We start from the raw sequence: 18,330 nt of genomic DNA on the forward strand, positions 1-18,330 counted from the left end.
TTTCCCTCTCATGTACAGGCTTCGAAAAGAAGAGAAAGCAGCAAGCAAAGAGAACTCGTCCTTATAAGCTAAAAGAGAAAAACCCAGCACCCTCCTTTGCTACCAGAAATGACTGTAGAACACATGTCTGCAAAGACAGGTCCATTGAACACAGAATCGAACACAGAGGTGTCGCAGGTAACACCCAGAGAGTTTGATGTGATAGACGTTTCTAATAACGGACTAGCAGATGATGTACATTTCTTAACTTAGTATGGTCATAAATAAAATTCGACAAAAATTGTTTACAACATGATTTTATTTTGTCTTTGTCTCGCGTAAACATACATGCATACTATGCCCCTACTACAGTGGTTACACGGTGTTCATTTCCTCCTCTTTTTCATCATCATCATCATCATCATCATCATCATCATCATCGCTTTCATCCAATGACGGTTTGTTGATCAGACGATTCAATATGAATTTTCTCCTGGCCACGGCAGCCTCTAATGCCTCCTCCCAATCCATACCGTCTTCATTCGTCAATCGTCGAGCGGTATGCATGACTTACCTATGTATTTTATCCTGTTTAATACGGTTATACCACTTTAGACGGTGCAAGTATAACCTTCTCAACTTACGCCTAGCTGAAGGTAAGAGCGAATTCTCATTCTCGGATGTCCCCTCTTTTTCCTGTTCTTCTTCTTGTTCAGCCAAAGTTGTTTTCATAACTTCTTTCACTTCCTGTTTCAAATCTGACCACGGATTCACACAGACATTGTTATCATCATCGTCATTGTCACCGTCATCCTTGTCTTCATCTTCACCTTCTTCATCATCTTCTTCATCATCTGAGTTTTCAGGCTTTTCATCTTCTTCTAGTGGTTCGCCAAAGACATCTAGGTCCTGAGAATTATCAGTCATGGTCACACACGCACCATAAGTTTTCTCGATGTGTACTTGCTGGTGGTTGTTCCTAAATGATTTCTGAATAATGTGTAGGGCTGTTTTAAAGTTTCACTTTTCTAGGATATAATCGCATACATCCTTCATGTGTCAAAAGATGACTGAATACGCGGTGAGCATCCTTACTAGCAGGATGTAAATCCAGGGTGATATACCCATGGGGTCGTTGAGTTGCCTCAGAATACACTTGCATAATATCTTTCCATTCCATGGGAAAGGCTTGTAACGATAAATTTTTGAAACCCAATTGATCGCGTGGGTTTTTGAAAGCAACCACGTAATGGGCATTCCTTGAAATACTTTTTGCATATTTGCCAGGTGGAAACAATCTTGACAAAGATAGATAACAGTAATGTTACGATGATGAGAATGTTTGGTGAAAAGGTCTAACACTTCTTTATCGTCTCCTCCTTCAGTCATAAGATCATCCATGACCAGTAATCCACCATCTTTAGGGAACCATTGCTTTAACTGTTTTTCATCGGGTAGGTTATCGTGAAATTTTATACCATGTTGATGCATCTCACGGAATCCATCTTGCCAAGCACCGTAACAGTAATGAATGACGGCAGGGGGTGACGCAAAAAATTCATCCAAATGTTGTAGCGGTAATGATTTGGTGAAGCAAGTTTTACCGCATCCCGAAGGTCCCACGATTAATATGCTACTGGGTGATTTGAATTTGAATCCCTCACACCACCTTTGTGATAGATCGAACGACTGAGTCGGGTCTGTAGTCACGGGTGGAATGGAATGGGTATTCACAGTTGAAGGGAACCATTGATTTGGATTCACCCTTGAGTTCACGCATGAGTTTTTCTCGTGACGCTCTTTGTTATCCGAACGCGTGAATGCTCTATTGCAGTAGTGGCAAAGGTGTGGCATTATCCGATCAGAAGTTTATCAAGGTAACACGACTCCCATTTCGTGTCACAGTGATACTAATGAAAAATGTAAGATTCTCTGCTTTTTATTTATTATTGTCTCACCACTTTCCCTAACATATCACCGCCTCATACACCATTAACACCCTTTTCACCCGTGTGTAAGATATCTTTGTTCTCGCTAGATTTTGAGAATGTGTCTAACTTGGCACAGAGTTGATCGTATTTTTTTCTGTAATTCAATCAATTCAGTTTTCACCTATGTGTGGTGATATATCTTGGGTGTCTTTTCTTTCCTGCCTTCCAGTACTTGTCGCTCACTTTTTCGCTGTTGTAGCAAGGATTAATATTGTTCTTTGTGTGCAGCAAGATTCTTTTCAATCTCTTGAATCGCTTGATCTAAGACCATACATTCTACTTGATGGTACGCTTCATTGACACGTTTCTGAGTTTCAGGACTTTGCATCTTAAGGTAAAGTTTCATTGATTTCAATCTTTTGGGGAACGTTCCATTCTCAGCATGTTTTTTTAAATTCCTTCAACACATTTTCCTGATACTTAACGCAAGCATGAACAGCATGCATTTGTTGCCGATACGACTTTAGAACCGCGGAAAGATCCTGAGTACTCGCCATCGTCTGCACTCTGCGTGAGCAGGTAAGAAATGAATGTGGAGGTAGACACTTCGAGTTTTATCATATTGCATACATCCTTCTCCGTTATGTCTAACAAACCTTAAAAGAACGCGTACTTTGAAATATTAATTATAATAATTCAAAGTGCGCGCTCATATAGAACCAAATGTTTATTTTTCTTATATGCGAAACGGAACTGTCCATCTCGTTCATGTGGGTTCGTATATTTTCTATTCTTCTTCCTCCTCCTTCTCTTCTTCCTTCTCTTTCCTCCTCCTCATTCCTCCTCCTCCCTCCTCCTCCTCCTCCTCCTCTTTCCTCCTCCTCCTCCTCATTCCTCCTCCTCTTTCCTCCTCCTCATTCCTCCTCCTCTTTCCTCCTCCTCATTCCTCCTCCACTTTCCTCCTCCTTCCTTCCTCCTCCTCATTCCTCCTCCTCTTTCCTCCTCTTCTTTCCTCCTCCTCCTCTTTGTGGAACGTTGATTATCTCACCAGAAGCTACGCGGGCTAACTGGTCGATGTGTACAGGTTTAGGTAACCAAACTATTTACATAAAATGAATCAAGGTCATCTCGTCTTCCTGTTTATTCAAAAGTGGAAAAACGTTATTTTAGTATTAAAACATCCGTTCTTTCGTTTGAGGTACAAATCTCTCAACGTTTGTGGTGTCTCATTCATAAATAAATAAATAAATAAATTATAACGTTTTCGAACACTTAATTTCTTCCTTCCTAATTCGCCCCCAAGTACAAACCAGTATAAACTGCACTTTGCTAGTAAACAGGTAAAAAATGAAGGATAGTAAACGAATGTCTGACGAAAACCAAACCCTTCAAATGTGATTCGAAAACCAACCCGTTCAAATGTGATTCGTAATTGTTTGTATTTGTTTAATTTGATCCAAGAGCGTTCGTGTCGGTTTAATTAGAAAAAGTTTGCAGCAGTTCGGATGGAGTTCTATTGTATTATCACACGTAATTTTATCATGCTTAACACGAACCCGGTCTCCACTTCGAATTCACCACCTAAGCAGCACAATGGAAAGGAATTTTTTTGACGCATTAGAATTCTATCTTTCTCTCTATAGTTGATGAAAGAAAGGGTTGAAAGAGAATAGAATTATGTATAGTTTTTTTAATCCTTTATAACGCTCGCCTCCAGGCGCGTGTATTACGTAGGACTTGTGTTCTCAATGTCTGCCGACCGGAAGTTTAAAACAATGTGCAGGTGAGCCGGCCTCGCATGATTATCTTGATTAAGGACCAAATATCACTAGTATGTTTTTTCTTAACGATTAAGTCTTGAGAAAATATGTATTTAACAGAAAAAAAAGTCCCTTGGAGGTGAACCTTAATTGATTGTAGCTGTCGTCGAACAATGTACAAATTGTGAGGTTTATCTTAACGAAAGGAATGAAGCAAAAAATGTATCGTAAAAAAATTGATGAAAATAATGTTACTTATCTTACCTTATCTCACCTTGGTAAACTACACTGTAACGATAAGACTTTTTCAAAGATTAGTGTTTTTCGTAATGCTAGCTTAGCGAAAGATCGCTTCCCCTTTCTCAGTTTGTTTCCTCGCGCTTTTTTGTATTAGTTTTACTGACGCATAAAAGATTTAAAGAAAAACACAAGAAAGGGAACCCTTAAACTAAATACTGACTGCTGCATTTAGAGTGATAAATCATGTTACAGTTTGGAAGTATTATTGTACACTGAAGACAAGGGTTGGATATTCATCAGACAATTACTTGTCGGAAATTACCGCAGTGTAACTTGGCCTTAAATGACTGTCAGTGCTTTTTGTTCTGTTGAAGCTCTCAGGGGTGTTCCAGAAAGAAAACCTAGCAGAGTAGCCAAATAAAAATCAATGTTTATGAGGTGCTTTAAATACGTCCGTAGCTGCATTGCAAGGTGATTGGAGGCACCAGACCATAAAGTGCAGCATGAAAATTTGATTTCTTGGATTTGATCGGCAAACTTTAAAACCCCCCACTTGATCCTCCCACTTCCCCCCCTCCAAAGAAAAAAAAGATAAAAAAAGGAAAGAAAACAATTGGAAAGAAGAGAAATGAATTAAACGTTTTCTTCCTTGTTGATATCATTCTACTGGAACATAAAAGCGTGAAATTTAGTTCTTACCAGTCATTTTCATCACCTTTAGATGGGCAAAAACCGGAGGAAAATCTGTCACTAAGGCAGATATCAATTACCTGACGTCAAAGGGAGTCGGTCGTATTCCCTTTGAAGTCTATTACGCATATCTTGTATCATTAATGCTCCCTCCTATAAAACAGCACTCTGTTTTTGTGGTCCAGGACAGTTGGAAAAGTGAGAGGACCAAAGAAACAGAGCGCTGTCTGATACCGTATCACGCTGGGTAATAGTGCATTGATTACTTTGCTAAAGCAACCCTTTGGTGATTCAGAGGTCGATAATTAAATCTGCAACATTAATATTTATTGCTACGATGTTTTCACTTTTCGATGCATATACAGCAAAAAGGTCTTGCTTCCCATCAATCTTTTTTCCGAAGATACGAATCAGAACATTTAAGGGTGCTCGAAACTTGTTCTTAGTTTGAAGTTATCAATTTTCCGCGAATTATGGGGATGTTCTATGATCCAAGAAGATAAGCTCCTGCTGGCCAAGAGATAAAATATCTTAAAATTAAAAGTTTGCTGAATATTTACGAGCTGTCTCCAGATCAAAACAAACAAAAATAAAACAAAACAAGAAAAACCTCCGCATGAGTTGTATAAGTTTTCCTTCAAATTTCTATGAATAACGCTTTCTTATACAATTTATGTTTTTTTTTCGACTGAATGCCCTAAATGATTTTGTTTTAATATATTTTTTTTTTCAACTCAGCAAAACCCTCTGGAGGTTCATTGGTCAGTTTATGTAGTTGGCTTTTCATCGTTTTTAATCTTTTTTCGCTCAAAAATTAATTTTTTTCGCTCAAATTATTTTGCTCAAATTGAGCAAAACATCCTTAAAGACATCGTTAAGAGTCGCCCACCTGCAACGAAACGACTGGTGCTCCAGCGATGATACAACAGCCCTTTTCTACCGATCTGATGATCTTTGCATTTGGTCCAAAATGCGCTTAAGGTAGCCCCCTACATTCAGGCATTTTAATTCCACGCGCTCAATTTTTATAGATGCGTGGATGCTACACGACGTTTGTCGGAACAGTTCATCTTTTCAAAAATTAAAAGCCCCTTGATTAGAAAACTTTTAAAGTATTGGCTGATATGCAAGAAAGCTACAAAAGATAGCCGCGTTATATTTTTAGTTTGCCTAAGAAGATCATATACTTAAAATGTCTAACAGCAATAACAAAATTACCATTACTGTAAAAGTAACTGAGACTTACATGATTGATATTGGAGTGTGCTACTAAATCCCCGGGAAGAAGTAAGCAACGCACGTATTCTCAAGGTAATCCACTCTGAAATGAAATCCTTCAAACATTGGCAGCTGCTTTTCTTAAGTACCTCTCTAGTATCACCACAGGGTTGTTTCGCTTACTTAAGTTAAGCACAAAGGTACGGATGTGGAGAATAATTGTCTTTCAGTGGGTGCGCTTAGTTTCGACTAGAAAACGAAAAAAATTAAAAAAAGAAAGTGTACATAAGCTGGAAAAAGATCATGCTATATATTTGCACGAATAAATTTCAAATTTCAAAGTACACTGCGTGAAAAGACATAGATACGATCCATATCAATGGAATGACGATTCTACAAAGTTTAGCGGGACCCATAGGTTGTTTTTCGCATGGAAAAACGATTCCTCTATACCTGTCAATAGTGATGACGACGAGACTGAAAATTGAGACAGCAGTTGTGATGTCCTGTAGAAAGGAAGCGCTTTTATACAAAATGGAGTGCGGCGACTCAATGACCAGCCAGCTTCGAGGGCCCACTAAGAAGGAACAAATAATAAGGTGATAATAACGTCCAAGACAGCCATGTTGGCGATAAGATAATTGGTAATGGTCTGCATCCGTTTAGTTATCTCAATAATTGCAATAAGCAACAAATTTTCAGGAGTGTGAAGGTGTAGTCTGATCGTCCGGGTGAGTGTAGTCCTGAGAAGGACTGTTGTCGGTGGTAGTGACTGACGTTTCGACAACCTGTGCGGAAGTCATCATCAGAGTCAAGGATTAAGAGAGCCGATTTGAAAGAGAAAGCTCGAGAGTTGTGCGGCTTTCAGAACTGCCTAGATGCAAGGAAAGGCCACAAACTGCCATATGCTGCTGAGAATGATTAGGGAGATTAAACTTTCTAGCGACTGTTTGCAGGCGCCCTTGTCGTTGCTTTCTACGTTGCGAAGGTGCTCTTGAGTTGGTCACCAATTCTTCTTCCTGTTTCTCCAATGTATAAATATTTGCAATTGGTGCAAGTTAAGCAGTAGATGACATCAGCAGTGGTGCATGTAAAGTGACCAGTAATCGCAACATTTTCACTTCGTTAGAAATGTAAGGACAGGTTCTGCGTCGCACGCGAGCGCATTTGAAAATTATAGGTTGGTCATTATTATATGTAATAAACTTTTGGCCAAAAACTTGCCTATGTCTTCGTTGCCTTTCACTTCGTGCTTTTCTTTAAGTTCCAAATAAAAGCTTTTTAGGCCAGCTTAGATTAACAAAAGGGGCCGGGTTGTTCAAAGGTGGGTTAAGATAACCCAGGGTTACCGTGAAATTTAATTGCAGATCTGAAAGCTTTAAAATTAAATTCACTTTAATTTCATTTGTTTACAATTTGGTGCTTGCATGCTCTAAGAAGAACTGCGAAAATTATCTTAAAACGGCTTGAACAGAGAAATATAGTAACCTGGATTAAAATTTAACCCAGGGTTAGCACTAATCGGTCTTCGAACAACTGGGCCCCTAGGATCTACAAACCGCCAATCCCGCAATAAAAAAATGCACACAAGGTTACCAGACAGATTTTTTTAAACATAGCCCAAAGATCGTCTCCTTTTATCCAACAGATATGTCAATGGGAAATTTAAAGCGACATTTCAGAAAAAGAAAAATTCAAAACTGTCACCGTGATTACAGGAACTACTAGATTTTAAATTCTTGCGAAATCCTCCTTAAGATAACAATTACGTGATTATATGAGCCGAGACGACATGCGATAGTGATACATGTCGAAATGTTTGGGATACTAAATTAAAACGTGGACTCCAAAAACTGCAGACTGGAGAACGAAGATTACTATTAACAAGGATTAAAGGTGATTATGTCATAGCTCGGAAACTAGAATAATCAAAATCAACTAAACGGACGTGCCTGATATTCCAAAGGTGCACGCCCACGACGTCTGTACACGTGCGAATCAATTTCAAGTTTCTCCTCAAACAAACCTAGAAATTCCCACTTCAATTTCTCTACAATCGAGTGGTGTAGCGTTCATAGAGGTACGAAGCACTTGTAAAAGTTTAAGAGCTGTTTTAGAAACAGGGCTGCTCTCGGCTTCGCCGCAAGCAACTCTTTCGCATCTTTCCTGCTCTCTTCACGCCTCATATTTCGATAAAGCACGTAGACACATGAACCAGTGGTTAATTAGACATCACTTGCAACGATGATTGTCTTTTCCAAATATTTTAAAATAGTTTTAATAGCTCTTATTCCAGTTCCGCGTGCGCGGTTTAGTTGGACAGCGGTATCCTATGGTTGCGTACGCAAAAGCGAGGCTATTGGGTCAAGCTTCACTGAAGATTACTAGCAGGAGTGTAGAAAATATTACATCGCTGTTAAAGTTTAGGTAAAACATAATGGTTAGACACTGTATAGCTTTTGGCTGTACGAGCCGAAGTTCAAAAGAAGATTGTTGCGGCCTCACACGGTATTCGTTGCCGCTATCAAACAAAGATCTTCTCCAGAAATGGCTGGTAAAAATCCGAAGGGAGAACACACAAAAATTCCTATCTATGTAGCAAGCATTTTGAGCCTGAGTGCTTTGTAAAGTCCATAGGAGGACAGCGAATGCGACTCAAACCGGACGCTATACCTACGAAGTTTATTTTCTCCGCTGAAAAACCTCGGAGCAAAATACCTCATGATCGACAAGCAGCAACAACAACAACAAAGAGGAGAACTGAGACTGCGAGATGTCTCAATGTGAGTAAGGATACGACTGTGGACATCAATGTCATTGATGAGCAACTGACGAGCATCGAAAACACAGATCCAATCGTGCTCAAAGATCCACTCGAATCCACAGAATTAGGAAGACCACTGCTTGTAACAGCTGTGGTGGTACTAGTAGTTTTGCTCGCTTCGTTCACTTGTTTACATGCCAAGTCCTGCCCCTTTTCAAGAAAATCGTCATCCCATCCGTTCTTGATGTAGCTTATAACCCTATTTTAAAGAAAGGGTACACAGATATTAAGATTCTGCAACGATTTATCATCAGGGTAAAAATGCCAAGATTTAAATAAATATTATGAACTCACCTTTGAACTAGCATGGGTTTCGAAGCTGTCGATCCACCACTTCCATCTTTGGCAGTTCCTTTGCGATACGAAAGCCATTCCTTCAGCCTTCCTTTTTTAAAATCACGAGAACACTTACCGCTTAATATTTTAACTTTCTCTTCGGCCGATAAAAATGCTTATTTTGAAAAGAATTCAACATTTTCGACGCTCATGCTAAATTCGACCTCAACTTCTGTAATCTTCGAGAAAGCTTAACCCAATAGCCTCGCTTTCGTGTGCACTAATACAGGAAGCCGCTGTTCAACTACACCGCGCACGCAGAACTGGAATAAGGGCTATTCGAGGTAGTACTGTTTAACAATGCTATTTCCATTGAAGCATTCGTAATTTCATCATCTTGGAATAACACCTACATTCTGAAAGAATAAATTAAGGCTGTGACTACAAAATGCGTACATCTAGACAAACATTGACAAAAAGACGGCATGTGCCAGTGACATAATACCTAGCTCTTTTTAATTTTCAATAGTGATACAACCCATGTATGTTTTAAAAACATTTTAAATAAAAAAAGATAGACCTAGCAACTCTAAACTTGTGTCTTCTTTGTTTAACATGTTGCTCCTCTCTTTCTAATAATTTTGCTTTGACAGCAATTTTTTGCAACAATAAACTAAATATTTGAATGAAATTGCAAATTGTATCACGGTAGTAGAGCTGCAACTGAATATATTTAGCTAACAATTTACTACAATTATCCTGATTGTATTCTTTCACCCAAGGAGAACATACTGCACCACTAGGGCAAAAATATTTGCTTAAAGCTAAGCTTGTCAGAAATTTTAATGATTTTTGCCGGTCGATTTATGCCTATCAATAATGAAAACATGAAACCAGAAACATTTGAGATGACTTAGATACTAAACTGAAAACAAAAAGCTGAATTATTGAACGTACATTGATCGCAACAGTGTTCGCAACATCCAACATAATTTGTTGTGCTTAATACGCAGTTTTCTCTCCAAATTTCTCTCTTACTTTCGTATTCGTGCACGATTCAATCCATCCATATTACAGAGAAAGACGCATCTTAGATTTGAATCGAATGACATATTCCTAGAGGAGAGCTCGATACATACTTCCTTCGTCTTTCCGGAATGAACGAAAAATGATTGAAATGGAGATCTTTTTTAACAGGCTGAGTTCTTGGCATTTATGCCCCGCCGCTGCTACAATGATAACACTGTACGTGAGATTTCCCAGAGATTCTTCTTAACCAAAGCCAGAGAGTCATTTCCTTTTTTTCAACAAATGTGTCAATAGGAAAAAAATGCAAAACTGTCACCATGATTACATGAACCAAAATTTGAATCCTTTAGGGAACCCACCACGAAATAACAATCGTGTGACGACTGTTGTATGCATCAAAAGATTGAATGCAGTTGTCATGTAATAGTTTATGAGCGGAGACGATGCGTTTATGTGATAGTTATATCCTTCGAGATGCTAGAGAAGCTTAATTGAATTAGGTGACGCAAAAGTACCCGAATGAGGAAGGCTAATAACACTGCTAGGAAGACTAGAAGTAATTAGGGACCTTAAGCAGTCAGGACGGCAACGCCGAGGAATACGTCGATTAAAAAATGAATTTCTACTCTTAGTTAGAATTTTTTTAAAAATGGCTGCATGAGCTTATTGTCTCATACGACGCCACAGCTCAACTTCAGCATGGCGTATAAAAGCAGCGTTGAGTTCCAAATGGAAATTAAAATAATTTGCTGTCGCGGTTTCGGTTCGCAGACGGCGCAAATTTTGGTGATTTCACGTTGTTGTTTTGCATAGGACGGCAAAGAAATGGACAAAGTTTCAAAACGCACGTGCTGAGCTATTGTTCTGCCAATCAGATCTCTTGTTTTTTCTCATCCTCGTTGCCGTCGCCGTCGTGGTTTCTTAAGGTCCCTATCATGACGTAGCCGGGAACTTGAATAAATCAAAATAGCCCACGACTTGTGTGCTCGTACGAATTAAGGTTTGGGAGAGGGTGAGGACCTTCGTTGCTGCCCTATATAAAACTAGCTAAAGGATAGTCTCATCTGTCTATTCATTCATTGGGGGCTTTTACCTCTGTGTGAACGTTCGTTTTCAGTGGGTGAAAGCCACATTTAAATGTTCAAGCTGCAGGTAGCACTGTACAAGTCGCATTTTGAATGTTTACAATGTTTCAGTTGGTCTCAATCTGCTGATTGGCTATGCATCAGAAACAAATTGCCCAACAGACTACAGTTCTGCAATTAGGTACTGGCCTTTGGGGTTACTGACTGTGTGTATATTCTTGAAATTGTTTTCAACCTGTTCTGACTTTACTTGCACTGTTTTGGATTTGCTTCTATGTATTTGTAACGATTGCCCTATCAGAATGGAACTAAATTTGTAATCCGTATACAGTTCATGATGCTGCCACATTCAAGTTTTCTGGTTTGCAAAAACAGCCTCTCCAATAAAAATTATGATCTGATAACTCATTAAGTGTACTGGCATTTCATTCAGTTAAAAAATTGTGGTTACTTCCAATACCTCTCGCTGGCAGTAAAGACTGTCTTAAGCATAGACTAAACTGTACAAAACGTTGTGGAAAATAATAAAAACATATCAGAGTTGTCAAGGGTAAGACTGTATAGAAAGTGATCCAAGGAAATAGAATCAAGTTTGAGCTGCGAAGAGATTCAAGTAAAAAGGTCTTTATGTCGAAACAAGTTAAATTTCTACTTGAACATGGGCTCATTTTAAATTTTCTAGTGCTTATCCAACCTGTATTGGGTGTCCAGTCTATCCCAGACTGACTGGGATGGTCTTCACAATTTAAACATCAATATTTGTGTAAGAAAAAAAAAATTGATGGGCATACCCCATGCCCTTCAATGCTGTTCCTACTCAATTCTCTTTCCATTCATAACAGCGTGTGTATTCCGAACGTAATCTCCCGGATAAGGCAGTGCTAGGTCACGATAGGAACCGTGGATAATAAGAACGCTTTCTAAGACTTTGTACGAAGAATGAAATGCCTTCAATTTAAAGCGATAATTAATGCGAGTTATTAAAAATTTGAACTTAAAATTAACAAAAACTAAACCACCTCACAACCATCTTTAGTAGTAGTCTTCGGCCTTTTGCTTTGGGCTTCCTTTGACCTCACTGTCATTAGTTATGAAATGAATAACTGTGAAATTGTCGGAAGCTTTGAACGCCAAATGTTCCACGAGGAACTCACAAGAATTTAGTTATTCTATTTTATTTTACGATTAAAATGTATAAATTCGACATGGTTCAGCGTTCTAATTCGTGGATATGTTTAAAGCACCAGTCAACTCACTTTTCAGTTAACACACATTTTGGGTCCTGCAAATATCATCCAACGAGCAGGCAATTCAACTGACTAGTTCTCGATGAGCAAGAGTTTGCTCTTGATTTTTTTCCAAACTTTACGAATCAACAGATCGAGAATTTTTAATTCATATCTCCGAAAGAAGAATTGATAAATGATCGTGACTGAGTGGGAATGCGGAATTATCTAGGCGTACCGATTGTTGATATCTGGGCAAAAGAACAAATGCCACAAGATTGGAAGGATGCAAACATTGGAAGGGCAACAGGAGAGACTGGCAATTACAGAGGAATCTCACTTCTATTGCTGGAAAAATAATGGCTCGTATTATCCTCAACAGATTAAATAACAAGATAACTCTTAACATCTTGCCTGAGACTCAGTGCGGATTTCGAAGCAACCGAAGTACCATCGACATGATCTTTAGCCTGGGGCAGATCCAAGAGAAATGTATAGAACAGAATATGCAACTGTATGCTGTACTCATAGACTTTAATCAAACCTTTCATACAGTGTCAAGAGAAGCCCTCTGGATAATACTAAAAAAGTTTGGATGTACAGACAAAGTCATCAACATGATCAAAGCTCTACATGAAAGGATGCAGGCCCAAGTAGTTCAAGGTGAAGACATTACCAAAACATTTGTAGTCAAAAAGGGTGTAAAGCAGGGCTGTGTGCGCGCGCCTACATTATTCTCGTTATACCTGACAGCAATGTTGAAAGTAGCATTTAGGAACGTACATGAAGGGATTTACATTCAGACAAGTCATGGGGCAGATCTCTACAATGTCTCTCACTTCAAGGCAAAAACTCGCACTACTAGGTACTTAGTTCGAGAGATGCTGTTTGCTGATGATGCTGCCCTGGTGGCTCACAATGCTGCAGATCTACAACTACTTGTTTATAAGTTTGCCAGGGCTGCCCCTCAATTCATCCTGAAGATAAACATCAAGTAGACAGAATCCCTGTTCCAACCAGTCAACTATTTAACCCTCCACCTGGGCTAAAATCAATCAGGGTAATTCAGGAGCCACTTGTACAAAGTACTGATTTTACCTACCTTGGAAGTACTGTCTGGAACACTGCTAGAATAAGACAAGGAGATTCGAAATAGAATGGGAAAGGCAAGTGCTGCTTTTGGTAAACTCCAACACAGGCTGTGGAAAAACAAGCACGTTTCCATCCGAGCGAAGTGCAAAGTCTATAGAGTAGTGGTACTATAAAGCCTCCTTTATGGAGCAGAAGTATGGACAATATACAGGTCACAGGTTAAGAAACTACAAACTACAAACTACATGCCTACATGATGAGAAAGCTGAGAGACATCATGAACATCAAATGGACCGATATAATCAACAATGAAGAAATCCTACGCTGGGCAGACCTGCCATGCATGACTGACATACTGATTGAGAAAAACCTTAGATGGTTAGGACACGTGCACAGGATAGAAAACGACCGGCTCCCCCGACAAATGCTCTACTCCCAGCTCTGTGAAGGATTCAGAAACTAAGGAAGACCTAGACTCAGATACAAGGATGTAGAGAAACGAAATATGTGGTGAAGAGACAAAGACCGAAAATCCTGGCAGACTACAGCCAATAACAGAACAATTTGGATATATTAACAAAGTTGAAATGGTAAATTGGCCACCGTAACGATTACAAAAGCTGACGTTTCGAGCGTTAGCCCTTCGTCGGAGGCCAATTAACCATTTCGGTGACCAATTTACCATTTCAACTTTGTTGATATATCCAAATTATTTCGTTACCCCCACCGACGCAGCCCCAAACAGTTTCTTTCGAAACTATCAGCCTTTATTCAATAACAGAACAGCATGGATAAATGCTATCCAACCAAAGCCGAATCCATAGGACAGTCATAGTCGCAACGACTGACTGTAAGAGAGAGAAAAATACCCAAAGACGACATGTCATCAAGGCACACGTCCAGGAGGACAACCTTCAAGTTACAAGATGTGGCAAACTTCTTAATTCCGGAGCTATTTTCAGTGCTAAGAGTACGCAATTTCAAAGTAAAATGCCAACCTTGGAAGTTTTTTAACAGCGATGGAATAATGTCCAATGTAGAGAGCACCGAGTTTATCCTCAACATGGATCCTTCTCTCCTTAGAAGGGAGTGGCGTAGGCAGATTTTTCGGAATTAGCATGCCAGCAAGGAAAATATATTGCTCACCTGGCATGGAAGTAAAAATCCAGCGATAGATTATCTTAAGGGGAGATTTTCTTAAAGAATACAAATTCAAAAGAGAGCATTTAAGAAATTAAAACAGGAATTAAAGTCAGTTTCAGTCCCCACTCACTTTACCTTTCGGAGACAACGACACCTTCAGCAGATGCCTCATTTTGTGGACTAGAGCCAGTGTTACCGTAGGCGGAGAATCGCTGTAGGGTTTGAAGGATTTGGATAGACTTTATTGGAGAATTCAAAGAATTAGGAGGAGAGTATTAAACAATAATTTACCCTCTATCATGTCAGAAGAAAGTAGTCGTTCGTATTAGATTCTGCCTCAAGAGAGCCTCGCAAAACGCCGCCACCAAAAGCTGACATACTTCCACAGATGATCTGAATGTGTACATATCTTCAGTTTAAGAGCAAAAAGAAGATGAACTATGCAAAAGATTTCGAGGACTCTTTACCGATGGCTAGACGTTTTTTCGCCGAGACAGCTGAAATAACTTTCAAAAAGCTACTCTGACAAAAGACATGAGTGATCATTTCATCATCCTATCGTTTCAACAAACTGGATAACATGACCAAGCATGTCATTGAAGAATCTATGAAGGCCAAGTGTATGATACTCACACTTTTGTCAGCTCAAAATTTTAATGTACGCCTTGTAACTCGAAGAAAACTTCGACGTCAACAACACATATGAAATGACGGTTTGATAAAGCGATATTTAAATGTGATATTCCCGGGTGATAGGTAAAGACTGTAGATAAAAATAGGTCCGCAATGCGTATCTATTTAAACTGCTTTTTAGTGTCTGGTGTCTTAATGAGTTTCTAAAAGAAGAGCTAATATCTGAGTACGGTCAGAGCGTTTTAAATATTGTTCCTGTTCATCAATAAAACAAGATAACTAACATACAGTAGTTCTAAAATGTTCATTTTCAAGATCAGGATTAATGGCCAAACTTTGCTATGGAAGTCTCATTTTGACAACTAAGGCTACACATGTAAACTGAGGATTTTAGAAACTTAAAAAAAACCCTCAGAATCATCTCCCATAGTGGTCTGATAGGTTCAGTCATGATTTTGTTTACTTAACAGAGTGGAATTGAGTTCTGAAGTTTGTAGATTGATTGTCTTTTCAAAGGTAAGTGATATGAAATTAACTCCAAGGAAGCGTTTCATATGAATATTTTTGGCATTTTGTGTACCATTACACGAGGAAAAAACTTTGCAGAAGGGCTAAGACATTCGGGAAATGGTGTAATCTTCACTAAAAGCCATCGCGGGCTTGATTTAGTTTGAATATATGACTAATTTTGGACAATACACACATGTAAAGCAATACAATGCTGAGCGTAGGTTTCTATTGTCCATTAGGGCACAAAGTGCTATTTTCAGTTGGTTGAGAGCGAAACATTTACTATAATTATTATTTGGGTTTTGTGGGACTGTGTTTTCAATAAAAGAACACAGAAAAATTAAGTTACGTTAGGTAGACTTGGGGTTGCAAATGGAAGAATTATATTTAGGGATAAAAAGATAGGTGCATAATAAGATCAGATCACAAGGAATATTTTAATGAATCATATGTTGAGTAGTACTCTGAAGTAATATTACATTGACATTGCTTTTAATTTTTAACTCAATAAGATTTACAAATTGACGTGGAGGTTTTATTTAATTGTAAGCTCAATATTTGGGGGTCACGGTTGTAGCTAAAACCGTGGCCCCAAAATATTTTTCTCACCTTGCCTTACACGTTTTACATTTTTCACAACTTCGCCTGTTCCTGTTCGTAAGTCCTGCCAAGCCCCTATGGTCATTGCGCCCCCGTAACTTTGGCTTATTGATACAGGCGCTTAGTTATAATTGTGAAAGTCCCTGAAGAAGTCTACGACAGTTAGACGAAACGGATCGGAGAATAAAGTTTTAAAACTACTGTTCGCAAAGTGCTGCTCACTAGTTTATATTTAAAGAATTGTTTAAAAAATAGAGATAGAGTGTCATCATAATAGATTTCAGGAACAGTAAACAGAGACCTATTTGAAACACAACATAGTTCAATGTAAAGGTAAGTGCAAGATGAAATCAGATGATTTAAAGTACCAGAATCTATCAATTTTTGTCCTTAATGAAATTGTAATTTCATGCCCGTGTGTTTCCAAAATTCAAGCTATGTGGAGACGTGAAATGAAGAGGTAAACTTGACATCATCAGGTAAATATCAATGTTCAACTTGACACGCTATCAAAATTTGTCCTTCAGCTGAAATCTTACTCAGGAATGCTATTTTTGTATATGAGAACGATCCTTCGCAGTAAAGCACTATTTGAGCAATAGTGAAAATCAGACCTGAAAAAAATTTCAGGCCTGTACGGGATTCAAACCACTGACCTCTGCGATACTAGTGCAGCGCTCTACCAATTGAGCTAACAAGCCAACTGGGAGCAGGCCATCAAATTAATTCGATATAAACCCGTAGATGATAAATCAAACAACAACAAACATATGAAACATATGTGTGAACTGTTCACACATATGTTTCATATGTTTGTTGTTGTTTGATTTATCATCTACGGGTTTATATCGAATTAATTTGATGGCCTGCTCCCAGTTGGCTTGTTAGCTCAATTGGTAGAGCGCTGCACTAGTATCGCAGAGGTCAGTGGTTCGAATCCCGTACAGGCCTGAAATTTTTTTCAGGTCTGATTTTCACTATTGCTCAAATAGTGCTTTACTGCGAAGGATCGTTCTCATATACGTCTCATAACCGCAGTTCACACATATGTTTCATATGTTTGTTGTTGAATGCTATTTTGTTAGTGTTTATCAATATACATAAAAATATCCAAGTTCTGGTCAGCCACTGTGTATATCAATCTGCATAACCCACTTCATGTAAATCCGAGCCTAGTTTACATTTGTACCTCAGTTATTTCTTTTGCACAAGTAATACACGGAAGAGGCAATTAGCTGTTTTCAGCCAATCAAGAGTGTAATTTTTCATGTATACTAGTATTGTGGTGAATTAACCAAAACCAAACAAGTAACTTAAAAATATTTTTAGTACCAAACAAAGGCCTAATACATATGTAACTAAGTTAAATTTGGATACCGAAGTTAATTGCAAATGCACCTTCTGCGTTATTTCAATAATAGATTTTATTCGCCCTTAATCTGCAATATTTTTAGCTTGTATATTTCGGGCATATAGCATGTATTTTTTTATTTTTTTGATATATATTTTCTCAAATTATTTATTCATTTATCATATTATAGTTTCTAATTATATTAGTTAGTATACACGTACATTTTTGTAACGAGCATCTCTTTGCTCATCAATGTTTCGTGTTTAAATAAAGTTATACTTGTATTGCTACCAACTTTAAATATCAATGCTTATCTGAACCATTATAGAGGATTTAGAAGACTGCCAAGCTTACAGGAAGTCATAAAATGTTAAGGTCTGAATAATTCTGGGCATTACTTGGAAAACATAATACTAATCACATTTCGTATTTTAATAAAAGCAAAACCTCTTTGCCGGTTACTGAGTTTCAATGTATTACTTCCTCAAAGTTTGTAGTCAATCAAAATAGACGTTTAGCACCATGTTAACGACAAACCGCAGTTTCAGATTAGTCGTTAGACGTTTGTGAATCGGTTTAGCTATGTAAACATGAAAGAATAATTTCATTTTAAGAGGCTGTCATATTTAATTTCCAGACAACAGCAGTGTTTGATTTTCAAACTGTGACAAAAAATCCTATTTTCAATCATTGCCTGCAATGGCAGATATGTCTCCATGAATTCTTAACAGCGTGCAAGGAGA

The 18,330-nt window shown here is 38.3% G+C and overlaps 1 pseudogene; it reads right to left on the bottom strand.

Annotated features, from left to right (window-relative positions):
• Positions 1-385: 385 nt before the first annotated feature.
• LOC148723774 (uncharacterized) lies at positions 386-2,782 on the bottom strand (annotated as a pseudogene).
• Between the last annotated feature and the right edge of the window lie 15,548 nt (positions 2,783-18,330).

Source organism: Stylophora pistillata, chromosome 9 (genome assembly GCF_964205215.1).
Source record: "Stylophora pistillata chromosome 9, jaStyPist1.2, whole genome shotgun sequence".
In the NCBI taxonomy this organism is placed as follows: Eukaryota; Metazoa; Cnidaria; class Anthozoa; order Scleractinia; family Pocilloporidae; genus Stylophora; species Stylophora pistillata.